Source organism: Lepisma saccharinum, chromosome 26 (genome assembly GCF_977018435.1).
Source record: "Lepisma saccharinum chromosome 26, izLepSacc3.1, whole genome shotgun sequence".
Taxonomy (NCBI): Eukaryota; Metazoa; Arthropoda; class Insecta; order Zygentoma; family Lepismatidae; genus Lepisma; species Lepisma saccharinum.
In genome coordinates, this window is record NC_139254.1 from 48,952,917 (window position 1) to 48,970,904 (window position 17,988).

Genomic DNA, 17,988 nt, shown 5'->3' on the forward strand with positions numbered 1-17,988 from the left:
CACTGATCAACTCCATCGGGACACTCCGTCCCCGACGGCGTAAGGTACCTCTACCACGACCATGACAAAGTGAATTACACTCAGATTCTAGGGAACCTAAGTAATCTCTTCATATGGTTTTTAACAAATGTACTATGTATAATATGTGCACTTGTGCTTGTATTCAAATTTCGTGTAAATTATCATGATTAATCCTTGTATATCTTGTATGTATTGTTTGTAGTTAGTTGTATATGTTGGGCACATACCCACGACCTGTCTCCTGCGACAGTAGCAGGAAACACTAATGTAATTGTAATTATCAATGTTCCTGTACACATATACTATGTAAACAACCCACATCCCAGTTCAATAAACAATATGCTGGACATGAAAAGTCCTGACTTCGAAAAAAAAAAAAAAAAAAAAAGGAAGTTCGCATGGGTGTTTTAAATACAAATCTGTTTTGCATCTCTTGAGGACAAGGAACACCATTATTATTACGCCATCGAAAAGATACGGGTTTTTATTAATAAGTCTTATCATTTTTTTTATTAAATATACCAGGTAAATATTTGCAAGCGATCGACATTACAGGGAAATAAACAACACCGACTTGTGTGGTGGAACGTGCGAAGCCAGAGGTCCTAGGTTCGAACCCTGTCCGTGGATGTGTCACTGTGTTTGTCCCATATTCACCAATAATCCTCGTTGTCGCGATTAACCCAAGAGGTAGAAAAGCGTTTAAAGTAACAAAAATTGAGAACAAATAATATATCCGTAACCATTATCACATAATCAAACAAGACATTCGCAAAAGTAAGACAAAAAATTGTTTAAATTCTGCTACTTAGTAGGAACGTCTGGCAACACTGGAAAACTTTAGGCTTCATCTTCTTCTCTTTTCCGCTGAGTCTCTACACTGAATAGAAGACTGACCACAGTAGCAGCAATACAATTTCAAGATATTCGCAGCATAATACTTAGCACGTTCTGTGTGCCCCTGTGCTCTGAGAAGTTTGTGACACGTGATCATTGTTAACAGAGACAACTGAAATGGTCAAATAGTGAAATGGCAAATGGAAGGATAATACAGCTAACTTGAAATTCCAACCAACATATATTATTTTCAAAGCCATAGACGATAGCATCATACCGCCAAATCAGGTAGGCTATTTATTATTATTATTATTGCTGTTCTTGTTGTTGTTTATATTGTTGGTTACTATACGTAGCTGATCTGCTTGTATAGCTTAATCATAACGTTGGCGACAGTGGGGCAACCATAGGGGGGAGCAGGAGGGGCATTGCCCCCCCCCCCAAGCCTTCGACGGATGTCAATTCTAACGGGGGCAAGGGGAGGCAAACGTTGATGGCACAGAGGAGCAATTGCCCCCCTCGATTTCAAATGTTATGCATATACATATATATTTCGTAAAATTTTCTTGCTCGCTTCGCTCGCAATCAGTGATGTGCGTCTACGCGTAAACAACGATAGTCTACATTCTACACGTAGACTATTTTATACACGCAGATTACGTAATCTATGTAAACAACATGGTGAAAGGTGATAACTTAGCAAAGGGCGCCGTGGAATTAAAATAAAATTATACTGCGTATCAGTTGCTGATGTGTGAAGATAATTTTCATACTCTTTCTTCCAAATTCGAACAATTTCTCAGCTAGGAAGAAACCTAATATAGGAAATATTCTAGTGTTTTATGGGGAAAATACCACTCTTGCCTCACGACTGCCATCTGTTGTTGTTTTTGCATACTATTTATCTTCTTCCATAGTTAATAATAGAAGAGAATATAAATTTTGTTCTAAATAGGATTCTTTTCATTTCGTTAGGAACCAATACAGTTGAAAATGTCACTTTCTTTTCATGAAACCCTTGAAAATTAATTTTCATGCACTTTAGATTGTCTACGTAGTCTATGTAAACTACAACCCAATGTAATCTACGCGTAGATTACGTGTAGACAACGCATGTAGACGTAAACTTATAGTCTACGGCACATCACTGCTCGCAATGCCTATGCTTTTCTCAATATCGTCAAGTTCAGAGCTGTAGCTAGGGGACAGTACGAGTCGGCCGTGGATGCCGAGCGATCTAAATTTTAAAAGTTGTAAAAGAGAGAATGAATTAAATCTCTATTAAATCAATATTGTTTTCTGTTGCAGATATTGGATCTAAAAATTTTCTTGCTCGCTTTTCTATAATTTATTTAAATAATATACTAGTACTACTACCACTAGTAATAAAAATAATAATGTCATTATTGTTATTGTTGTTGTTACTATTGTTATTATTATTATTGGTAATTTTATCCTGTTGTTTGCCTCTTCAGACAAAAATTCGTGGCTGCGCCTCTGGTTGTCGGCAAACTGTTGTAATACACGAAACGAAATGTCCGTAACCAGTATTCGAACCTACTCTCTGTCCGATGTAAGAACAAAGTGAATATAAACAAATACACAGGGCTTACGGGAAATTCTATTGGTTGCTCGAATGGCAGCTATACAAGAATGTTGCACATAGGAGTATAGGGCATGCATATGAGGAACGCAGTTGCTGTATGTTCAAGATGTTGACAACACAAAATATAGGAAAACGAATTAATATATAGTAAAGTAACTAGTTATCAGAGGTTGCACAGTTTTGCTTCTATTAAATTCTTCCTCAGTAGACGGAACCTCTGGCGCTGTAACCGCTCTTGAAAGAAACCTGTCGAAACTGCATTTGTGATATAAACTAACATTATATGAATGTGGAATATAAAATAATTGCTAATGAATTCTAAATTAACTCTCATAATGCGTAGATAGTTGTCTAATTGCGGATTGCCTTAATGAAATAATACAACATATATGTTCTAGACGATAATGCCTACATCTTGTCGCTTCTCTATTGACCTCTGTGTCATATTCCTTCTATTCATTCCCGGATTTGATACCCGGTGGAGGTACATACTGGTTCGAATCACACTTTAAACTGTAGGTCCAGTCCCGATTAGCATATCTGTGCATGAAGTGGACTTAAAGAAACATTTCAATCAATCAATCCTATCCACACACTCTTCTCGTCATACAGGGTGTACACAAAGTATCTGACACATTTCACATATTAAACATAATATAAACTGATGGGAATAATAGATGGATAAACTCAAAGGTTTTATGTCCTGTATCAGTACACTTCTATAGGGTGTCTCAAAAGTAATAGCGCAAACTAACACTGGTGAAAGTACACGATAATAGAAGCAAAAAAGTCTCAGTAAACATGGGTCTGCAAACGAGCCGTTTTCGAGATAATTGCGAATGTGTGATTACAAGCCGCCACTGACTTCATTGATTAGAAAATATAACATCACATGAGATACAAATTTTCATGTTTCACAGATCGAAAATTTAGGGAAAAGGACCAAGATAGGAAAAAACTGCCGAAAAATGTTGTTTTATGTAAAGTAAATGAGCAAATATGTAAAAATATGTAACATAAATCTTATGCAAAATTATGCCAGTTACATAATTCGTTGTCATTTTCGTGTTCAAGGTATGTATTTAGAAAGGAAGAGAATATAAAATTACATACAAATCCTAGCTATATTCATCATCATCATCGTACTAATTAGCCAAAAGTGGCAGAGAAGCGACGCTAAATAACAAAGGGCTGAGCCAATACCGATACCGATGTTGGAATTCATCTACCAATACCAGCCGATACTTTGTCTGGTGTTTTGTTCTTTCACAGAGTTGGCAAAACTGTCGCGCAACACTTTCGATGAGTGTAATTATCCTAGGTAGGATTTTGCGATTACATAACTCGTATTTTAATTTTCTGACGTAATTCATGAATATTTGAAAGCAAATTTTTTGGTGAATTCATACACGTAATCGGAGAAGACTCACGCACAATTATTTATCAACATTAAGAAAAACTTCCAATTATTTAAGTATTCAAGTATCGGTGGGAATCGGTGAGAGTATCGGCATCGGTATCGGTTCAAAGTTGTATTGGTTCAAAGTGGTATCGGGTAAAAGTGGTATCGGTTCAAAGTGGTATAGGGTCAAAGTGGTATCGGGTAAAAGTGGTATCGGTTCAAAGTGGTATGGGTTCAAAGTGGTATCGGTTTAAAGTGGTATCGGTTCAAAGTGGTATTGGTTCAAAGTGCTATCGGTTCAAAGTGGTATAGGGTCAAAGTGGTATCGGGTAAAAGTGGTATCGGTTCAAAGTGCTATCGGTTCAAAGTGGTATAGGGTCAAAGTGGTATCGGTTCAAAGTTGTATTGGTTCAAAGTGGTATCGGTTCAAAGTGGTATAGGGTCAAAGTGGTATCGGGTAAAAGTGGTATCGGTTCAAAGTGCTATCGGTTCAAAGTGGTATAGGGTCAAAGTGGTATCGGGTAAAAGTGGTATCGGTTCAAAGTGCTATCGGTTCAAAGTGGTATAGGGTCAAAGTGGTATCGGGTAAAAGTGGTATCGGTTCAAAGTGGTATCGGTTCAAAGTGGTATAGGGTCAAAGTGGTATCGGGTAAAAGTGGTATCGGTTCAAAGTGCTATCGGTTCAAAGTGGTATAGGGTCAAAGTGGTATCGGGTAAAAGTGGTATCGGTTCAAAGTGCTATCGGTTCAAAGTGGTATAGTTTCAAAGTGGTATCGGGTAAAAGTGGTATCGGTTCAAAGTGCTATCGGTTCAAAGTGGTATAGGGTCAAAGTGGTATCGGGTAAAAGTGGTATCTTTTCAAAGTGCTATCGGTTCAAAGTGGTATAGGGTCAAAGTGGTATCGGGTAAAAGTGGTATCGGTTCAAAGTGGTATAGGGTCAAAGTGGTATCGGGTAAAAGTGGTATCGGTTCAAAGTGGTATCGGTTCAAAGTGGTATTGGTTCAAAGTGGTATCGGTTCAAAGTGGTATCGGGTAAAAGTGGTATCGGTTCAAAGTGGTATCGGTTCAAAGTGGTATAGGGTCAAAGTGGTATCGGGTAAAAGTGGTATCGGTTCAAAGTGCTATCGGCTCAAAGTGGTATAGGGTCAAAGTGGTATCGGGTAAAAGTGGTATCGGTTCAAAGTGCTATCGGTTCAAAGTGGTATAGGGTCAAAGTGGTATCGGGTAAAAGTGGTATCGGTTCAAAGTGCTATCGGTTCAAAGTGGTATAGGGTCAAAGTGGTATCGGGTAAAAGTGGTATCGGTTCAAAGTGATATCGGTTCAAAGTGGTATAGGGTCAAAGTGGTATCGGGTAAAAGTGGTATCGGTTCAAAGTGGTATCGGTTCAAAGTGGTATAGGGTCAAAGTGGTATCGGGTAAAAGTGGTATCGGTTCAAAGTGCTATCGGTTCAAAGTGGTATAGGGTCAAAGTGGTATCGGGTAAAAGTGGTATCGGTTCAAAGTGCTATCGGTTCAAAGTGGTATAGGGTCAAAGTGGTATCGGGTAAAAGTGGTATCGGTTCAAAGTGCTATCGGTTCAAAGTGGTATAGGGTCAAAGTGGTATCGGGTAAAAGTGGTATCGGTTCAAAGTGCTATCCGTTCAAAGTGGTATAGGGTCAAAGTGGTATCGGGTAAAAGTGGTATCGGTTCAAAGTGCTATCGGTTCAAAGTGGTATAGGGTCAAAGTGGTATCGGGTAAAAGTGGTATCGGTTCAAAGTGCTATCCGTTCAAAGTGGTATAGGGTCAAAGTGGTATCGGGTAAAAGTGGTATCGGTTCAAAGTGCTATCCGTTCAAAGTGGTATAGGGTCAAAGTGGTATCGGGTAAAAGTGGTATCGGTTCAAAGTGCTTTCGGTTCAAAGTGGTATAGGGTCAAAGTGGTATCGGGTAAAAGTGGTATCGGTTCAAAGTGGTATCGGTTCAAAGTGGTATTGGTTCAAAGTGGTATCGGTTCAAAGTGGTATCGGTTCAAAGTGGTATAGGGTCAAAGTGGTATCGGGTAAAAGTGGTATCGGTTCAAAGTGGTATAGGGTCAAAGTGGTATCGGGTAAAAGTGGTATCGGTTCAATGTGCTATCGGTTCAAAGTGGTATAGGGTCAAAGTGGTATCGGTTCAAAGTGCTATCGGTTCAAAGTGGTATAGGGTCAAAGTGGTATCGGGTAAAAGTGGTATCGGTTCAAAGTGCTATCGGTTCAAAGTGGTATCGGGTCAAAGTGGTATCGGTTCAAAGTGCTATCGGTTCAAAGTGGTATAGGGTCAAAGTGGTATCGGGTAAAAGTGGTATCGGTTCAAAGTGGTATCGGTTCAAAGTGGTATAGGGTCAAAGTGGTATCGGGTAAAAGTGGTATCGGTTCAAAGTGCTATCGGTTCAAAGTGGTATAGGGTCAAAGTGGTATCAGGTAAAAGTGGTATCGGTTCAAAGTGCTATCGGTTCAAAGTGGTATAGGGTCAAAGTGGTATCGGGTAAAAGTGGTATCGGTTCAAAGTGCTATCGGTTCAAAGTGGTATAGGGTCAAAGTGGTATCGGGTAAAAGTGGTATCGGTTCAAAGTGGTATAGGGTCAAAGTGGTATCGGGTAAAAGTGGTATCGGTTCAAAGTGGTATTGGTTCAAAGTGGTATCGGGTAAAAGTGGTATCGGTTCAAAGTGGTATCGGTTCAAAGTGGTATTGGTTCAAAGTGGTATCGGTTCAAAGTGGTATAGGGTCAAAGTGGTATCGGGTAAAAGTGGTATCGGTTCAAAGTGCTATCGGTTCAAAGTGGTATAGGGTCAAAGTGGTATCGGGTAAAAGTGGTATCGGTTCAAAGTGCTATCGGTTCAAAGTGGTATAGGGTCAAAGTGGTATCGGGTAAAAGTGGTATCGGTTCAAAGTGCTATCTGTTCAAAGTGGTATAGGGTCAAAGTGGTATCGGGTAAAAGTGGTATCGGTTCAAAGTGCTATCGGTTCAAAGTGGTATAGGGTCGAAGTGGTATCGGGTAAAAGTGGTATCGGTTCAAAGTGCTATCGGTTCAAAGTGGTATAGGGTCAAAGTGGTATCGGGTAAAAGTGGTATCGGTTCAAAGTGCTATCGGTTCAAAGTGGTATAGGGTCAAAGTGGTATCGGGTAAAAGTGGTATCGGTTCAAAGTGCTATCGGTTCAAAGTGGTATAGGGTCAAAGTGGTATCGGGTAAAAGTGGTATCGTTTCAAAGTGCTATCGGTTCAAAGTGGTATAGGGTCAAAGTGGTATCGGGTAAAAGTGGTATCGGTTCAAAGTGGTATCGGTTCAAAGTGGTATAGGGTCAAAGTGGTATCGGGTAAAAGTGGTATCGGTTCAAAGTGCTATCGGTTCAAAGTGGTATAGGGTCAAAGTGGTATCGGGTAAAAGTGGTATCGGTTCAAAGTGCTATCGGTTCAAAGTGGTATAGGGTCAAAGTGGTATCGGGTAAAAGTGGTATCGGTTCAAAGTGCTATCGGTTCAAAGTGGTATAGGGTCAAAGTGGTATCGGGTAAAAGTGGTATCGGTTCAAAGTGCTATCGGTTCAAAGTGGTATAGGGTCAAAGTGGTATCGGGTAAAAGTGGTATCGGTTCAAAGTGCTATCGGTTCAAAGTGGTATAGGGTCAAAGTGGTATCGGGTAAAAGTGGTATCGGTTCAAAGTGCTATCGGTTCAAAGTGGTATAGGGTCAAAGTGGTATCGGGTAAAAGTGGTATCGGTTCAAAGTGCTATCGGTTCAAAGTGGTATAGTTCAAAGTGGTATCGGATAAAAGTGGTATCGGTTCAAAGTGCTATCGGTTCAAAGTGGTATAGGGTCAAAGTGGTATCGGGTAAAAGTGGTATCGGTTCAAAGTGCTATCGGTTCAAAGTGGTATAGGTCAAAGTGGTATCGGGTAAAAGTGGTATCGGTTCAAAGTGTTATCGGTTCAAAGTGGTATAGGGTCAAAGTGGTATCGGGTAAAAGTTGTATCGGTTCAAAGTGCTATCGGTTCAAAGTGGTATAGGGTCAAAGTGGTATCGGGTAAAAGTGGTATCGGTTCAAAGTGGTATCGGTTCAAAGTGGTATAGGGTCAAAGTGGTATCGGGTAAAAGTGGTATCGGTTCAAAGTGCTATCGGTTCAAAGTGGTATAGGGTCAAAGTGGTATCGGGTAAAAGTGGTATCGGTTCAAAGTGCTATCGGTTCAAAGTGGTATAGGGTCAAAGTGGTATCGGGTAAAAGTGGTATCGGTTCAAAGTGCTATCGGTTCAAAGTGGTATAGGGTCAAAGTGGTATCGGGTAAAAGTGGTATCGGTTCAAAGTGCTATCGGTTCAAAGCGGTATAGGGTCAAAGTTGTATCGGGTAAAAGTGGTATCGGTTCAAAGTGGTATAGGGTCGAAGTGGTATCGGGTAAAAGTGGTATCGGTTCAAAGTGCTATCGGTTCAAAGTGGTATAGGGTCAAAGTGGTATCGGGTAAAAGTGGTATCGGTTCAAAGTGGTATCGGTTCAAAGTGGTATCGGTTCAAAGTGGTATAGGGTCAAAGTGGTATCGGGTAAAAGTGGTATCGGTTCAAAGTTCCATCGGGTAAAAGTGGTATCAGCTCAGTTCTATAAATAACAAAAGTTAAATCGTGTTCCTTCTTTTGATTTCAGTCGATCATTTTGAAAACAAACAATAAATGAAAATGTATTGAATCTGTTACTAGGCAAAATATTTTTATAAAGTAGGAACAAAATCGAGTCACGGCTTCTGCGACCCCGAAGTTCGCGCGGCCCCCTTCCCTCGTCTCGAGAAACAAATTCTTCTCTTTCTCAATCTCGTCTCGCTTTATAAACACCCATCTCGTTCTCGTCTCGAGATTCGAAATACATATGAGCCATTCCATACCAAATCAACACAGATATGTACAATTTCCAAACTGACCAACTCCGATTTCATGAAATTCGGGGAGCTGAAACTATGCATGGAACTTAGTAAATATGAAAATTTTTAGTCTCGTGCGTCTTGTAATTGTTAAATTATTCAAGGTCAAAGTTCGCATAAATTGCCCTTTTTGAGCGCGCTTAGCTATACTAAATCCCATACAGCACACGAAGTCAGAATCATGTTTCTGAAAGGTTACGAAGTCTCATTTACATAACATACTTCAGTGTTTCCCTGTCGTGGTTGCTTTAACGTTGCGTGGTGCTTTCATATTTTGCGCTCGTTACATCTTACACAGGGATCTTTCAATGTAGTTACGTGCGATAGCCGACTCGTTGCTTCCCATCATCCAATGCGCCAAAGAAGTTGAACGACGCTGCGCACCGACGAAACCAAACACAGATGAGTAGCGTGGTTTGAGCTTTGTTTCATGGGACAATCGTCTTTCTAAAGACAGAGGTAAGTGTATTAATATTTACTTTTTTAACAGTAGTCTTTTTTACGACGAAAATACAGAATTCACAACATGAAATAAATTAAATATAGGCTACTATAATTAATTCTGCTTCCTCCATGATTGGAAACAAAGTGAGTTTCAGATTAGAGGGAAAAGTATGTTACTTTTATTGTGAAATTAAAGTAGTGTGTGTGAACATACATATATTAAAAATAAATAAATAAATATATATATATATATACACACACACAACAGAATTACTTACGTACCGTGTAATTTATTCCTATTTCTACGTGCAACGTAATCAAGGATGTAGAGTTTGTTATCATTCTGCCGATCGTGGCTGACTATCGCGGGACCGTTTACCCACTGTACCCCTCGAGAATTACGTAGAATTTTTTTTAATCGACAGATTTCAATGTTTTATGTAATGCAAAAGTGGTTCCAGCTTTAGGAAAGCTCAAATAACGGATATATTTGATACCATAGAATGGCACATGTAAGATGAAATCTTCAATTTCTAAGTATTTTCGCCACTTTTTGTTGGTAAAAATTGTTTGTATGTACAGTAAAATAGCGAAAGAACACGTCGAAAATAACTATCAGTACCAAACCTATCAATCCTAACCTAACTACGTAAAATTATAACTGCTTTTGTGGAAAGTTGTTTTGGGTGCTATATTCTCTTGTGTGAAGCCTTCGGGCTGTTCTGCTTCACAGTAAAGTAAGATGCTAAGGAAACAAACGTACTTTGCTTCACAATAACACATTTCCGAAAGCTAGAATCAACTGAAAACGTTCATAAACAAGAAAATCTTCATAAACAATGCAAGATATTTCACTTTCTTTTGGGGTACAGAGGGACAAGTGAACATTTCCAGCGCGCACAAATAAAATAACGTGGAAGAATACTGGAAAGTGTTCTATTGTGGACTGCTGCTGCTGCTAATGTCACTTGACGTTGGTATGAATAATTATTACAGACCAAAATGCTTTCATTGTTAGGTTAGGCAGCTCAAATTTGAAGCATTAAAATTCTTCCGTAAATACTTTAGAATGCCCGCGATGTAGGTGTGAAGGGGTATTACATTCCTAAATGCATTTGTTAGGTTAGGCAGGCCAGGTTTAGGGCTGTTGTAATAGCAATTCCATATGCTATTCTCATCACCTGTTGAAGAAGCTGTGGCCTAAATATACACCTTTTGCATTTACAGTATCCCCCCCCTAATTTTGCACAAAACTTACCCTATTCTTTGGAAAAGAAAATTTTCTATCTTTCGTGTGTATAGTGAAGAGGTGTAGAATACCTTCTACCATATAAGTTGTTACGTTCCCAGCCTCTATCTAAAAATATTCACGTTTCAACTAATTCATTCTGCGATATAGTTACAATGTGTAAATTGGGGGCAGCACCATTGTCATGCAGTTTTTTGAATTTTACACACTGGCTAGATGAGTAGATAGCAACAGCTATGCCTGCTTCGCGATATGTGCTGACATGTAACAAGAACCTTTTTTGCCCTTTTGTAGGCATAAACCTGAGCTGCCTAACCTACTCATGTGTGCATCCTATTTATAGCAGAAATAAATATGTGAATAGTATAGGTAAGTCAAGTTTAGGTTATTTCACCTATTGGATGCATACGTCAGTAGGTTAGGCAGGTCAGGTTTATACATACTGTATAAATGGCCCAAAAATATGTTTTGTTACATGTTCGCACATGTCTCCAAGCTGTTTTTCCCAACTCTATTTTTGATTACATTGCTTGCAAAAATATAATTGTCACATTCTTGCAAACTTATGCAATCAGACTTTGTTTTAAAATATGGATGGGATCTACAACATGCATGAAGTAAAATTGTAAATTATTTTTGAATCTCAATTCTTGTTACTTCAGCTCCTTTGGTGGCAATAATAAAATTAGCCATTGATAACACAAAATGTACATGACACTCTTAATCAAAATTCTGTTTACATTTAAGTATACAATTATAGACAAAACAGACATGGTACTGGCTACCATAGCCCTCTGAAAGATATAGCATGCCATGACTTGCAGTAGTGTCACAGTGCTGTGACTGGTTACATGTATATTATTACAGGGTATGACTGAAGATGACCGGACCCCTCTCAGATTTTCTTCATATTTGGCATACTTACTAATTGGGGCCTGCTAATGATGTATCTGAAGTTAAAATTTGTCGGAAACGTCTAGAAATTGCAAAATATTTGCGAACCATTGACGCTAGCACAACGAACCATTGACGTGTGGTTAGGTTAGGCAAACATATTTAAAATTTCATGTCGTAGTAGTATCAGGAATATATATATATATTTGCTTGTGCAATAAAAAAATTTGCGAAAATAGACTGTTTCCATTCCGAAAACTAACTCCTTATTTTCACTGATTTTGCAATTTCTAGACATTTCTGACAACTTTTAACTTCAGATTCGTGATTACGAGGCCTCAATTAGTGAGTATGCCAAATATGAAGAAAATCGGAGAAGGGTCCGGTAATCTTCAGTCGTTCCTATTACAGTGACCAACTGTGCCAGGTGATGAAGCTAATGCTTTTATTATTATTATTATTGAATCTGGTCTCATTATTCATTGTAATATGAGGAATGTTTGTTACGAGATACACACTAATTCATAAGAGATTGTGTTGTATTATTAGTTTCCATGCTGCTTATTAGGTTAGGCAGTTATGTGCATGGGTTAAGTAAGCACCACTCTAAAAATTTGGAATGACCAAATCACTAGATATTTAGTCAGCTTTTCCAATATTTTCACCATTAATCAAAACTTAATTTCTAATTTTATTTATTCTTTACTTGCACCAGTCGTTAAGTTACTCAGTTAGGCTTATCACTTGTAAGCAGAGAATGCATGTTTTCCTTTCATTGTATCTGGCAGTACTGTTTTTAAATTTTGTGATATACATTTTGAGAGCCAAGCCATAACTGTTTTAAAAAAGTATGTTCTCTACTCATTTTTTTTCTCCAGTCTTTTGAGGATGGATGTATGACTTATTTTCTGGTGAGGCTTGATATGCCCTGCATACATAGGCATGTGGTTAAAATCAAACCAAATTGTTCCAAGGAAGGTCAGCAATCGAGGAGAGGAGAATATCAAAAAATTCAATCAGTTTTATTTGTTTTAAACATATGTGCATGCATAGGTGCACCCAGGAATTTTTGCATGAGAGGGGTTGGGGGTTGTCAACCAAATGAAAATGTGAGTCTGCTAGTTAGGTGGACCTTAGTGGTACTGAATGGTTAATATGTAGTTATATAAACATCATAGCCAGGAACATGCCTCTTATAAAAAAATAATTAAAAAAAATACACCTAATATATTTCTTATTCTCAAGCAACAATTTTAGTGCTGGATGAATTGAAAGTCCATCAAAAGTGTGCTACGATTGATAAATGCTGCTGTGCCATTCCAGACAATTGAATCCTATTATTTTAAAATGCTACAAGGATGAATAATTTTCCATTATTAAATTGTGGGGGAAAAGTAATTTGCTGTAATGGTAATAATGGTCCCACGGTTGGGGGGAATGAATGTTCAATTGCAATGTTATGGGGGAAATGAAACATTAACTCCAACCTTGCATGTGGGGTAGGTTCCACCCAGAGGGGGCCACTCCGCGACTTGCACGTTATTAGCTAGAGCTTGTGACGTCACCAAGCGGACACGAGCGGAAGAAAGCTATGCATAGAATGTAGCAGATGGCCCATGAAACGCTGTGTTTTAATGCATCTTTTGATATTATACACCAAAGCTGTTAATTTAATTTGACAACAAGATATCAAATACGCGATAGAAGAATACACTTATTCCGAAACAATGCATAGTTTATTTTTCATACATTATATGCGTGATATCTTGTCCCTGTAGGCTGTAGTCCACTGCCAGCTTTTATTTCCAGCTAACCTATTGCATTTATTTTAAATGTCTAATTCTAAGGGAAGTTCTTGTCCGGGTATATTCTGATATGACTTTTTACTGAATATCCTGGAATTTCCCTTTAATATTTTTACGCTACTTTTCAGATTCTCCATTTGATCGCCACGATGAGGATAAATTTGTTTTTGTTATTTAGTGTCTTCTTCCACTTTTTGCTAATCGCGACGAACAGGATGAGTGATGATTAGTTTAAATTGATGAAGGGACACTCGCAGCAGGCGCGTACCCAAGGGGGAGCTTAGGGGGCTCGAATCCCTCGTAAGTTTGCGGTTTACAATAGTTAAAATGAGGTTTTTGGTTTCTTGTGGTGTAAAATAAAATAACGTGACGATAATTTAAGGAGAGAAATAATTATCGAGTCAAGCACGTATGCAAGGTGGAAATCAGGGGGCTCCAGCACCCCATTCAGGAAATTACGCTACATAAAATTAGGTTCATGGCTTCTTAAATAATGTGATGATAATTTGAGATAAATAATTTTCGAGCCAAGACACAGAATGTTCTATAACCCTGTTATTGTTAATAGCGCGCACCCAAGGTGGGATCAGAGGGTTGGAGGCCCCACTTAATTTTTTCAGTTTACACTACATAAAATTAGTTTTTTTTTTAGTTGATTTATTTTATTTTACTTTGCGTTTTGTTCCTCTTAGCTAATTTACAAAGATGGGAATGAGTGATGAAATGATGAAAATGATAAATGGACATTCACATACAACCATGGCTGAGCGGGATTTGAACCTGGGACCCTTGGCGTCGCAGCGCGATGTGCTAACCACTCAGCCACAGAATCCGGCAAAATTAGGTTTTTGTTTTCTTGAATAGTGTGCCGATAATATATAAGGAGAGAAATACTTACCAAGGCAACACGGAGAATGTTCTATAAGCCTGTTGTTGATAATATTGCATTAAAACTTTTCTTGCGCTTTCGGTGTTGTCACAACACTATGCAAAAAACTTGTCAGCATTTGGAAGCTGCAAACGTAGCGCCACACGTAGGACGATTCATTGTAAGTTTTTAATCTCTGGAAAGCGCGAGAGGGAACGTTCTTGAATAAGAGAAGGAGTCTAAGTACTGGCAACATTAACGAATCGTTTTATCTGTGGAACGTTCTAGAATATAATGAAGTTAAAATACGCGGCTTCAATTTCCAGGTTGATCTGTACAACAGAATCGGTTAATGAGTATTCAAAGGTAAGTGTGATAGTTCATACAGTCTATTGGTGGCTTTATAAGATCTAGTGATTCGAAAATGAAAAGGACTAAATACCATAAAATAACGAAGGCTACTACTAGTTCCACTTCGGGTCCAAAGCAGAAGACATTAACGACAGCGGAATTTCCGGAGCCTCAGTGTAGTGTTAGTTCGGGTCGAGGGCCGAAGAGATCGAAGGTCTCTCTCTAAAGTGAATATTTAAACAGTAACGGGTATTGGAGCGGTCAGTGGCATGCCCAAGGGGGGGTTGCTGGGGGTTATAACCCCCCACCCCTTTGGCCCAGTATTCCTAAAAAAAGAACATGAAATGCAGGAAAAGATGGCAAAATGAGGGCTGACTACTAAAAAATGTATACATAACCCCCTCCATTCGAAAATCCTGGGCACGCCACTGGAAGCGGTTAATTAAAAAAGAAATAAGCTGCACAGATCAACTGAAAATCAAAGTTTTGAGTGATGAGTTAGTTGTGCCCGGACCAAATTTTCCCAGAATTTTAGAAGAGGAGGGTTAGGCATACAATTTTTGGTGGTCAGTCCTTATTTTGCCATCTTTTCCTCTCTTTGACGTTCATTTTTTTAAGGAATACTTGGTCAAATTGGGTTATGACCTCACCAACCCTCCCTTGGGCACGTTACGGGAGGTAAATGATTAAGCATTTAATCATATTGGGAGAAGAAACACTAGATGTGTTGGGATCGGAAGGGTTTCCATTGTGAATTAATTGTTTCAAACTGTATTCGAGAAGACTTACTTTGTTTTGTGCCAATATATGACAAGACTGCGGAAGTTGTGACAGACAATTGTGAACACTTGCGAGTGCTTAGGCCTCAATATGAATAATTTGGTGAGTTTCGGCTTTTATAAGAACTGTAAACATGGAAGGACAAGACACGTAGTGGCGTTCAGGCTCGAATCAGAGAGAAATATTCGAGAAATTTCTGCGTCCAGTTCGCAGCCCACAGTTTGAGTCTTGCGTTGTCGAGTGGATTGTCCATCCTGTGCGTGTGTAACAGCTTCGTAAAAACACTCGAAGACGCCATAGATGTTTTGATGCCTGATGTTAAGAAATGGACAAGCACACATACTGAGATGGTTCCGGCACACAATGTTAATGCATGGAAACAGAGGAGTTGAGTGGTAAAAAATGTTCCGATTTCACGTTCTGAATAATTTGGCAGCCTTGAACAGTGGCGACGATTTTGGGGATAGTTGCTCCCCATTTTTTTGCCTTCACACTATGACCTCTTTATGCTATGTATGTATACAAGGGAAGAGAAAGTAAACTTTACTTGCACCCCCCCCCCACTCCCGTTTTGAACCCAATTGCCACCATTGGCCTTAAACATACAATTGTGAGGTTCTATCTATACCCCTTAAAAATATGGTGTTTAGTGCCCCACGAAAGGAATTCCTGGATACATGCCTGACTCGCAGAGAACACCTATGCCCATGCTGGGATTTGAACCGGGAACTTCGGAGGCAAAATCGAAAGTCGACCACTTAACGCCCTCGGCTACCGAGCCGGCGAATGAATTAGATAATGGCTATTGTATAAAGGGCGTCTTTTCGGGAAACATTCAAATAGCAATATTTCTTCCAGGTAATATATCCTAGGAACTTCATTCTTGCGGGCTTACTAGGTTCTGGCATGTGGGCCAACAATCTGTGTAGTACTCTGTACTCTTTGTGATCATCCATTTCATCTACTCACCATTCATTTTCATCTTTGCGATTAGCCAAGGGGTAAATTATACTTGAAATAAGACAAAAGCAATACAAATACAAAACAAAAATAATGGAACGATTATGCTGTTACGTTTTCTTGTATTTTAGGCACGTCGCATGTATCAGCCAACAGTCAGAGATTGCTTTGCGGTCGAATGATACTTCTAATAATCGGAGGTAAATGCAAGCTGAGAATTATAATTTGATCTCTTCACCTGAGTTGAGGATCTAAATTTTTGGATTTTATTTGTAACATTATTTACTACTGCGAGGAATTAAAAAAAACTTACGGCTAATTTCGTCACTGGCTTCCTATTCTGTAATAGTTACATTTGTTGTAAGAACATAATACATTAATTTACTTTGTATAAATATTACGTTATCCATCGCTTTTCCTAATTAAATCTCATACCATATCCAACACACACATAAAATGTGTTTTACTAATAATACAGGTAGGTTTGGTTTGAGTTGGTTTCTTAAGTCTACTCTATGAACAGTAAGGCTAATTGGGACTGGACCCACAGTTTAAAGTGGGATCCGAACCACTTTGTGCCTCTACCGGGTATCGAACCCGGGACCCCTTGTTTACAAGGCGAGGACGCTACTACTGCGCCATCGGGCAGGACATGTTTCTTGCATTTTTCTTCCAGATGGCCAAGGGTACTTGCAAGGGGCACAGAGGGGCAATTGCACCCTTCGATTTAAAAGTTTATACAAATAAAAATACATTTCGTAAAATTATCTTGCTCGCTTCGCTCACAATTTCTCCTATTCTTATAGTCCAAGTTCAGAGCCATAGCTACATGGGGTGGCGGGAATCGGACCTGGGAGCCCCCATAAAATTATTTGCGCCCTATTAAAACAATTTCTTTCTATGAAACTTAATATCAAATATTAATGATGACATTGTAATCCAAGAAGTCATTGGTCAATCAAGGGATTCCTATTTTTGTCAGGTGTCGAAACATGTATTTCAACTATAATACGTATAATACAATTCACAAAATATTTTGCAAAATGGATAACGTAACCAGTAGGCAAACATTGTCTGTAGTGATGATAGAGTCTCCCCTTTGAAGGAAATAGAGTCCGTGCTGGACTAAGGGACCCATGTTTTAATGTTTTAGCAAGGTCAAAAAAAAGTATTACAATTTTTTCCACAATTCATCAAAGTGCAGATCCTAACCATTATTATGTAATTAATCCGATTTTGCTTGTACAACACAACACAATGGTGTTGTTGGATTCTCGATAGATTCCTTTGTGCGTAAAAAAACTTGCATACTGGAAACTAGAGGGAATCATTATGAAGCATGATTTATAAAGGGCTCCCTTAATCAGTTCTGCAGAGAGGCCCAAAGCTGTTGTTAGTCATCAATTAACATTATCTACCTGTAAATTTCAAGGCACATAATGGTTCGGATCCCACTTTAAACTGTAGGTCCAGTTCCAATTAGCCTTAGTGTGCATAAAGTGGACTTAAAACACCAAATCAATCAATTACAATATCCAGTAGGTACAGTCCCTACTAGCCTATTTATGTTAAACTTTATATTCTTTGGCAACCTGGAATGGTCATGATCGAAATATTGCTATTTGATGTTGCTCGAAGTTTTTTTTTTTGTTCGTTGCAGTTTCAAGATATTATCCCTTTTCTGTTACTTATAGCTTTTGGGGGAGGGGGGCAAGTGCCTCTGTGTACCCTACCATAATATGTGCCAATGCGACACAATATATTAAAAATTTGCCCCCTCTAGGATTGACTTTGCCCACCCCCCAACAAAGAATTCCTAGCTACGGGCCTGATTGAATAGCTTCTTTGG

At 38.9% G+C, this 17,988-nt stretch overlaps 1 protein-coding gene across 1 annotated transcript in view; it reads left to right on the plus strand.

Moving 5' to 3' along the window:
• Positions 1-969: 969 nt before the first annotated feature.
• Positions 970-17,988, plus strand: part of LOC145979488 (alpha-tocopherol transfer protein-like) — a 192,678-nt gene continuing 175,659 nt past the window's right edge. Inside the window, exon 1 of the mRNA XM_083112416.1 lies at positions 970-1,146. The gene's annotated coding sequence lies outside the window, so the exon portion shown is untranslated. The remainder of the gene's footprint in view (positions 1,147-17,988) is intronic.